Genomic DNA, 10000 nt, shown 5'->3' with positions numbered 1-10000 from the left:
AATATAAACGAATAATATATTTAACGAATATATAGCCTAACGAATTTATATATATAATATAGGCTATATAAAAAATATATAGGCGTGCGTGCGTGTGTAAATAAATAAACTAAAGTAAATAAACTCATGAAACAGAAGTATCGTTAATGTAATCCACTGATTTCAACAATGTAACTATTCTAAATATCAACTATTTAAATTGTAACTGTAACGGAATACAGTTACTCATAATATGTTTTCTGAATACGTAATGCCATGTATTCCGTTACTGCCCAACACTGAACATGACCTATTAAAGCACTAAGACATGGGAACAGTAAAGCTAACATTCACATTTGAATATTTATCGCAAGTCATATCGTCATCGCAATATTAAACAATGTTATCGCACATCGCAGCTTTTCCTCATATCGTGCAGCCTAGTTAAAAGTGGTTTATAAATAAAGTTGACTTGACACACACACACACTAACACTCTCTCAAGCACACACACACACTCACACTCTCTCTCTCACACACACACACACACACACACACACACTCTCACGCACACACACACTCTCTCTGACACACACACACTCTCTCTCTGACACACACACACTCTCTCTCTGACACACACACACTCTCTCTCTGACACACACACACTCTCTCTCTCACGCACTCACACTCTCTCTCTCTCACGCACACACACACACACACACACTCTCTCTGACACACACACACTCTCTCTCACGCACACACACACACACACTCTCTCTTTCTCTCTCTCTCACACACACACACACATTCTCCCTCTCACACACACACACATTCTCCCTCTCACACACACACACACACTCTCTCTTTCTCTCTCTCTCAAACACACACTCTCTCTTTCTCTCTCTCTCTCAAACACACACTCTCTCTTTCTCTCTCTCTCTCAAACACACACTCTCTCTTTCTCTCTCTCTCTCAAACACACACTCTCTCTTTCTCTCTCCCTCTCACACACACACACATTCTCCCTCTCACACACACACACACACACACACACACACACACACACACACACCACAAAACCTGCTACCACAGAATAAGAACTGATGAAGAACACAGCAGTAATGAAAGGGTTAATGAGTAACTCTATAAAGGAAGGATGAGATGCTCAGAGGAAACAGATGATGAATGAGAGAGAGAGAGGCTGGTTTACTCCTGCTCTCCATTTCCTCATGAGCGGCTTCAGTCCTTCCCGGATATACACAGATCAGGCATAACATTATGACCAGGTGAAGTGAATAACACTGATGATCTCTGTTAGTGGGTGGGATATATTAGGCAGCAAGTGAACATTTAGTCCTCAGAGTTGATGTGTTAGAAGCAGGAGAAATGGGCAAGCGTGAGGATTAGAGCGAGTTTGACGAGGGCCAGATTGTGACGGCGATGGAGAACCGGCCACAGGCTCATTGATGCCCGTGGAGAGCGAAGGCTGGCAACACAATATTAGGAAGGTGGTCATAATGTTATGCCTGATCGGTGTATGGCAGGGACGTTTATGCGTGACCTCACCAGCCTTAATGATACGATATAGTGTCAGTAAAAAGACTATACGAAGATATGAATCCTGCATTAATGGTTTATGAATTATGAATAAAGATCATCACAAACATCATGAATATTCATTATGGGTTTAAAACATGCGTCCCATTCCGTCCGGTTTATCATAAACTAGGCCACTCTGGCTTCACTCTTTCAGACGGATTTGGCTTTGCTCAAATCCTGGAGGAAATCCCAAGAGCCCAAACTCTCCCGCTTCAATCCCATCATCCATTAACTCCGTCAACACGGAACGATTTACAACTGAGAGGCTATTAATACCAGCGGGAGCAGCGGTGGGGGTAAGATGAGGCGCGGGAACCGGAAATATATCCTTACAAACAACACCGGCCTCCTCTCCAAACACACTGAGCTTCACAGAGACACCCATCCCATAATGCACTGCAATCAGCTGGACCAATACTGAGAGGCGTCAGGAGAAATGGTTCAGAATTGATGTAATGTAACATTCAGAGATGAGCTGTACTGTACATACTGTACACAACTATACAACTGTACAATACATGTGGACACACAGCAGTGCCATAAACCTGTGTACATTATACAATACCAGCAATAACTAGCACTAGCACTAGCACTAGCACTAGCACTAGCACTAGAGCGCGGTCTGCGGCCTATTGGAGAGTTTCCACCGCAGAACAACACATAAAACTTAAAACACATAGAATAACTCTGACTTTACCTCACTCAATTCTTTACATCTTACAATTTTGACTTTACAACTTACATTTCTAACTTTACAACTTATAATTCTGACTTTACCTCACTCAATTCTGACTTTACCTCACTCAATTCTTTACATCTTACAATTTTGACTTTACAACTTACATTTCTAACTTTACAACTTATAATTCTGACTTTACAACTTATAATTCTGACTTTACAACTTATAATTCTGACTTTACAACTTATAATTTCAAGTTATATCTCAATTCTGACTTTACACAACTTACAATTCTGACTTTACAACTTACAATTCTGACTTTACACAACTTACAATTCTGACTTTACAACTTACAACTTACAATTCTGACTTTACAACTTACAATTCTGACTTTACAACTTACAATTCTGACTTTACACAACTTACAATTCTGACTTTACACAACTTACAATTCTGACTTTACACAACTTACAATTCTGACTTTACACAACTTACAATTCTGACTTTACAACTTACAACTTACAATTCTGACTTTACACAACTTACAATTCTGACTTTACAACTTACAACTTACAATTCTGACTTTACAACTTACAATTCTGACTTTACACAACTTACAATTCTGACTTTACACAACTTACAATTCTGACTTTACACAACTTACAATTCTGACTTTACACAACTTACAATTCTGACTTTACAACTTACAACTTACAATTCTGACTTTACAACTTACAATTCTGACTTTACACAACTTACAATTCTGACTTTACACAACTTACAATTCTGACTTTACACAACTTACAATTCTGACTTTACAACTTACAATTCTGACTTTACACAACTTACAATTCTGACTTTACACAACTTACAATTCTGACTTTACACAACTTACAATTCTGACTTTACAACTTACAATTCTGACTTTACAACTTACAATTCTGACTTTACAACTTACAATTCTGACTTTACAACTTACAATTCTGACTTTACAACTTACAATTCTGACTTTACACAACTTACAATTCTGACTTTACACAACTTACAATTCTGACTTTACAACTTACAATTCTGACTTTACAACTTACAATTCTGACTTTACAACTTACAATTCTGACTTTACAACTTACAATTCTGACTTTACAACTTACAATTCTGACTTTACAACTTACAATTCTGACTTTATATCTCACAATTTCAAGTTATATCTCAATTCTGACTTTACGTCACTCAATTCTTTACATCTTACAATTCTGACTTTACAACTTATAATTTCAAGTTATATCTCAATTCTGACTTTACACAACTTACAATTCTGACTTTATATCTCACAATTTCAAGTTATATCTCAATTCTGACTTTACAACTTACAATTCTGACTTTATATCTCACAATTTCAAGTTATATCTCAATTCTGACTGTACACAACTTACAATTCTGACTTTACAACTTACAATTCTGACTTTATATCTCACAATTTCAAGTTATATCTCAATTCTGACTTTACAACTTACAATTCTGACTTTACACAACTTACAATTCTGACTTTATATCTCACAATTTCAAGTTATATCTCAATTCTGACTTTACAACTTACAATTCTGACTTTACACAACTTACAATTCTGACTTTATATCTCACAATTTCAAGTTATATCTCAATTCTGACTTTACAACTTACAATTCTGACTTTACAACTTACAATTCTGACTTTATATCTCACAATTTCAAGTTATATCTCAATTCTGACTTTACAACTTACAATTCTGACTGTACACAACTTACAATTCTGACTTTACAACTTACAATTCTGACTTTACAACTTACAATTCTGACTTTATATCTCACAATTTCAAGTTATATCTCAATTCTGACTTTACAACTTACAATTCTGACTTTACACAACTTACAATTCTGACTTTATATCTCACAATTTCAAGTTATATCTCAATTCTGACTTTACAACTTACAATTCTGACTTTACACAACTTACAATTCTGACTTTATATCTCACAATTTCAAGTTATATCTCAATTCTGACTTTACAACTTACAATTCTAACTTTACAACTTATAATTCTGACTTTACCTCACTCAATTCTGACTTTACCTCACTCAATTCTGACTTTACCTCACTCAATTCTTTACATCTTACAATTTTGACTTTACAACTTACATTTCTAACTTTACAACTTATAATTCTGACTTTACAACTTATAATTCTGACTTTACAACTTATAATTCTGACTTTACAACTTATAATTTCAAGTTATATCTCAATTCTGACTTTACACAACTTACAATTCTGACTTTACAACTTACAATTCTGACTTTACACAACTTACAATTCTGACTTTACAACTTACAACTTACAATTCTGACTTTACAACTTACAATTCTGACTTTACACAACTTACAATTCTGACTTTACACAACTTACAATTCTGACTTTACACAACTTACAATTCTGACTTTACACAACTTACAATTCTGACTTTACACAACTTACAATTCTGACTTTACACAACTTACAATTCTGACTTTACACAACTTACAATTCTGACTTTACAACTTACAACTTACAATTCTGACTTTACAACTTACAATTCTGACTTTACACAACTTACAATTCTGACTTTACACAACTTACAATTCTGACTTTACACAACTTACAATTCTGACTTTACACAACTTACAATTCTGACTTTACACAACTTACAATTCTGACTTTACAACTTACAACTTACAATTCTGACTTTACAACTTACAATTCTGACTTTACACAACTTACAATTCTGACTTTACACAACTTACAATTCTGACTTTACACAACTTACAATTCTGACTTTACAACTTACAATTCTGACTTTACACAACTTACAATTCTGACTTTACACAACTTACAATTCTGACTTTACACAACTTACAATTCTGACTTTACAACTTACAATTCTGACTTTACAACTTACAATTCTGACTTTACAACTTACAATTCTGACTTTACAACTTACAATTCTGACTTTACAACTTACAATTCTGACTTTACAACTTACAACTTACAATTCTGACTTTACAACTTACAATTCTGACTTTACAACTTACAATTCTGACTTTACAACTTACAATTCTGACTTTACACAACTTACAATTCTGACTTTACACAACTTACAATTCTGACTTTACACAACTTACAATTCTGACTTTACAACTTACAATTCTGACTTTACAACTTACAATTCTGACTTTACAACTTACAATTCTGACTTTACAACTTACAATTCTGACTTTACAACTTACAATTCTGACTTTACAACTTACAATTCTGACTTTACAACTTACAATTCTGACTTTATATCTCACAATTTCAAGTTATATCTCAATTCTGACTTTACGTCACTCAATTCTTTACATCTTACAATTCTGACTTTACAACTTATAATTTCAAGTTATATCTCAATTCTGACTTTACACAACTTACAATTCTGACTTTATATCTCACAATTTCAAGTTATATCTCAATTCTGACTTTACAACTTACAATTCTGACTTTATATCTCACAATTTCAAGTTATATCTCAATTCTGACTGTACACAACTTACAATTCTGACTTTACAACTTACAATTCTGACTTTATATCTCACAATTTCAAGTTATATCTCAATTCTGAATGTACAACTTATAATTCTGACTTTACAACTTACAATTCTGACTTTACAACTTACAATTCTGACTTTACAACTTACAATTCTGACTTTATATCTCACAATTTCAAGTTATATCTCAATTCTGACTGTACACAACTTACAATTCTGACTTTACAACTTACAATTCTGACTTTACAACTTACAATTCTGACTTTATATCTCACAATTTCAAGTTATATCTCAATTCTGACTTTACAACTTACAATTCTGACTTTACACAACTTACAATTCTGACTTTATATCTCACAATTTCAAGTTATATCTCAATTCTGACTTTACAACTTACAATTCTGACTTTACACAACTTACAATTCTGACTTTATATCTCACAATTTCAAGTTATATCTCAATTCTGACTTTACAACTTTTTACAACTTACAATTCTGACTTTACAACTTACAATTCTGACTTTCTCTCACAATTTCAAGTTATATCTCAATTCTGAATGTACAACTTATAATTCTGACTGTACACAACTTACAATTCTGACTTTACACAACTTACAATTCTGACTTTACAACTTATAATTTCAAGTTATATCTCAATTCTGACTTTATATCTCACAATTTCAAGTTATATCTCAATTCTGACTTTATATCTCACAATTTCAAGTTATATCTCAATTCTGACTGTACACAACTTACAATTCTGACTTTACAACTTACAATTCTGACTTTATATCTCACAATTTCAAGTTATATCTCAATTCTGAATGTACAACTTATAATTCTGACTTTACAACTTACAATTCTGACTTTACAACTTACAATTCTGACTTTACAACTTTTTACAACTTACAATTCTGACTTTACAACTTTTTACAACTTACAATTCTGACTTTACAACTTTTTACAACTTACAATTCTGACTTTACAACTTTTTACAACTTACAATTCTGACTTTACAACTTACAATTCTGACTTTATATCTCACAATTTCAAGTTATATCTCAATTCTGACTTTACAACTTACAATTCTGACTTTACACAACTTACAATTCTGACTTTATATCTCACAATTTCAAGTTATATCTCAATTCTGAATGTACAACTTATAATTCTGACTGTACACAACTTACAATTCTGACTTTACAACTTACAATTCCGACTTTCTCTCACAATTTCAAGTTATATCTCAATTCTGAATGTACAAATTATAATTCTGACTGTACACAACTTACAATTCTGACTTTACAACTTACAATTCCGACTTTATATCTCACAATTTCAAGTTATATCTCAATTCCGACTTTATATCTCACAATTTCAAGTTATATCTCAATTCTGACTTTATATCTCACAATTTCAAGTTATATCTCAATTCTGACTTTATATCTCAATTCTGATTTTACAACTTACAATTTCGAGTTTATAATCGCAATTCTGATTCTATAACTCAAAATTGCGTGAATAAAGTCAGAATTGTGAGATAAAAAGTCCCTTATATTACTTGAGTGGCGAAAACACGTTTTTCATAGCGATCAGATCTGGACACAGACCACAAATCATGTCTCATCATAAATGAAAAGGCCTATAATTAAAAACATAACTTTAATATTATCCCTCATGGATCAGTGAATGGTCTTCTGTGATTCAAGCTGTTATATCACTGATAAATCAACAAGTGATGGAGGCTTTCAGCTGAACCCTGAATACTGTAACAATCCTGAGGTAAATCATTTTACTGTAAAACAATAACAATACAGTTTAACCCTATAAAGCCGGCTTGCCTTCTAGGGCATATCCAGGAAAGCAACACACACGGTTTAATAAACTGTTCCATTAATAACAAATCTCACCACAGTAACACACATAACTAATATCTGAAGTGCTAACTATCTACTAGTAGCCTAACTAGTGCGGATCGCCCCTCCCCCACCCGCCTCATATGAAGCATGTGCTGCATCTGGCGGCTTCCCTCAGCGTGTATTAGGACAAAAACAACACGAAATGAGCGTTATTGAGTGTCCATCACCTTCTGAGGTGGTCAACAAACATTCAACACGGTGGAAATAAGACTTTAGGGGCTTTAGAGGTGAGTGGGAAAGTTCAAACATGCGTGTGTGTGTCGACACACTTTCCTCACAGAGATTCACGCGCACACAGAAAAGTTCTTACCGCCAAGATTCAGGTTCCCGCGTCTCTTTCACTTCCACCAGGAAAATGTCCCCCAACTTCAGTGCGCAAACTGCGACTTTACTCCCATCTTCCTCAGATTTCCCCTCGGCGGTGGCGACCGTTATCGACGGTTATTCCGATACAAGATCCCTGGGAGACAATAGTCGAGGGTTCATGTGCCAAAGTTCACGTTTAAATGTCGATCATGTGTGTTTTTAGTTGAGTTTCCTGTGTGTTTGTCACAGAATGGAGCGTCGGAAGACAGACAGCAGCGCACACACTTACTACAGCGGCGCGAGCGGGGCGGGCGGTGTTCCCTATCCGAGGAAGCGCCCTAAGCCCTAACGAGACAGCACACTAGCACACTACTCTTACTATTCCTGTGGTATATTACATTTGGTGTGTGGAGTAAAAAAGTAAGGCATTTTTACAGAAAATGTCATTAAAATATGTTTTGGATTTTAAACAGTAAAGCATTTTTATAGAACAATAAATAAAAAATGCTATATATATATAAACAGTAAGTTCAATTTCAAAATTCAATTAAAAATGCAAAAATTATTGTTATTATTAAACATGCAAATTATTTATTTTAATTTTTTAGCAATGTTTTTTATATGTAAATTAAAATTATTTATTTTTAGTATTAAAATTTTTAGTATTTTAATTGAAATGCTAAATTATATATACTTAATTTAAACAGTTAGGCTTTTTATGTGCACATTTGAAAAAAAAATGTATTTATTGTAAATTATTATTATTATTATATTTTTAATTGTAAACATTAAAGCATTTTTATAGAACATTAAATTAAAAATGCTATATATATAAATTTATGACTGTATAAAACTATATATATTTAAAAAAAAATATATATATATATTTTTATATTTTTATAAACATATAAAAATATATATGTTATATATATATACATATATATATATATATATATATATATATATATATATATATATATATATATATAACAGTAAAGTTCAATTTCAAAATTCAATTAAAAAACAAAAACAAATATAAAATTGTTATTATTAAACATCCATAATATAACATTTTTTAAATAAGGCTTTATATATGCACATGTGAATTAAAAATGTGTAAAATGTATTTATTGTAAATTATATTTATTTAAATTTTAAACAGTAAAGCATTTTTATAGAACATACAATTAAAAATGCTATATAAATTAAACAGTTTTTTAATATAATTAAATATTTAATAAAATAGTTATTATTAAACATGCAAACTATTTAAATAATGCTAAATTATATATTAAAATGCTAAATTATATATACTTAATTTGAACAGTACAGCTTTTTATATGCCAATTAAAAAAAAAATTAAATGTTTTTATTGTAAATTATTATTGTTATTTTAAACAGTGAGGCACTTTAATAAAACATTGAATTAAAAATGCCATATATATATAATGTACCACGTGCATCAATGAGCCATGGATGACTTTTGATAGATATCACATTATATATTTAAATGGTTGATATAACTAATGGAAAATAAAAACTACTTTAATTTTTAAATAGTAAGGTTTTTATATGCATAATTATATACGTTAAAGTCAGGCTTTTTATACAAAACGTAATAAAAATGCTAAATTATTTATTTAAAATGTTACATAGCAAGGCTTTTTTTTACAAGATTGCATAAAAAATGCAGAATTATTGCATCATATTGTTGACTTTGAGACGTGATTTAGCAGTAAATCAATACTAGCGTTGTGTAGTGTTGTCTAGTTAGGGAGCACACTAGGTGTTGAGCCACAGCCGGGGGGGGGGGGGGGGGGGGGGGGATAGGGGGTTTGCTCTTTGTGACCCACAATGGAAAAATGAGCAGCTGACCTTAAACCTGCTTATTCAACAGCACAAAATCAGCACATCCGCTGCCAAACCAC

General features: G+C 32.2%; 1 protein-coding gene across 1 annotated transcript in view; it reads right to left on the bottom strand.

The window, feature by feature from the left end:
- tbl1x (transducin beta like 1 X-linked) overlaps positions 1-8367 on the bottom strand; it is a 39878-nt gene extending 31511 nt beyond the window's left edge. The window contains 1 exon segment of the mRNA XM_079822535.1: positions 8077-8367. The gene's annotated coding sequence lies outside the window, so the exon portion shown is untranslated.
- Between the last annotated feature and the right edge of the window lie 1633 nt (positions 8368-10000).

This window comes from Gobio gobio, assembly GCF_949357685.1.
Source record: "Gobio gobio genome assembly, chromosome: 7".
NCBI classification, from domain to species: Eukaryota; Metazoa; Chordata; class Actinopteri; order Cypriniformes; family Gobionidae; genus Gobio; species Gobio gobio.
This window is presented reverse-complemented; position numbering and strand designations above follow the sequence as displayed.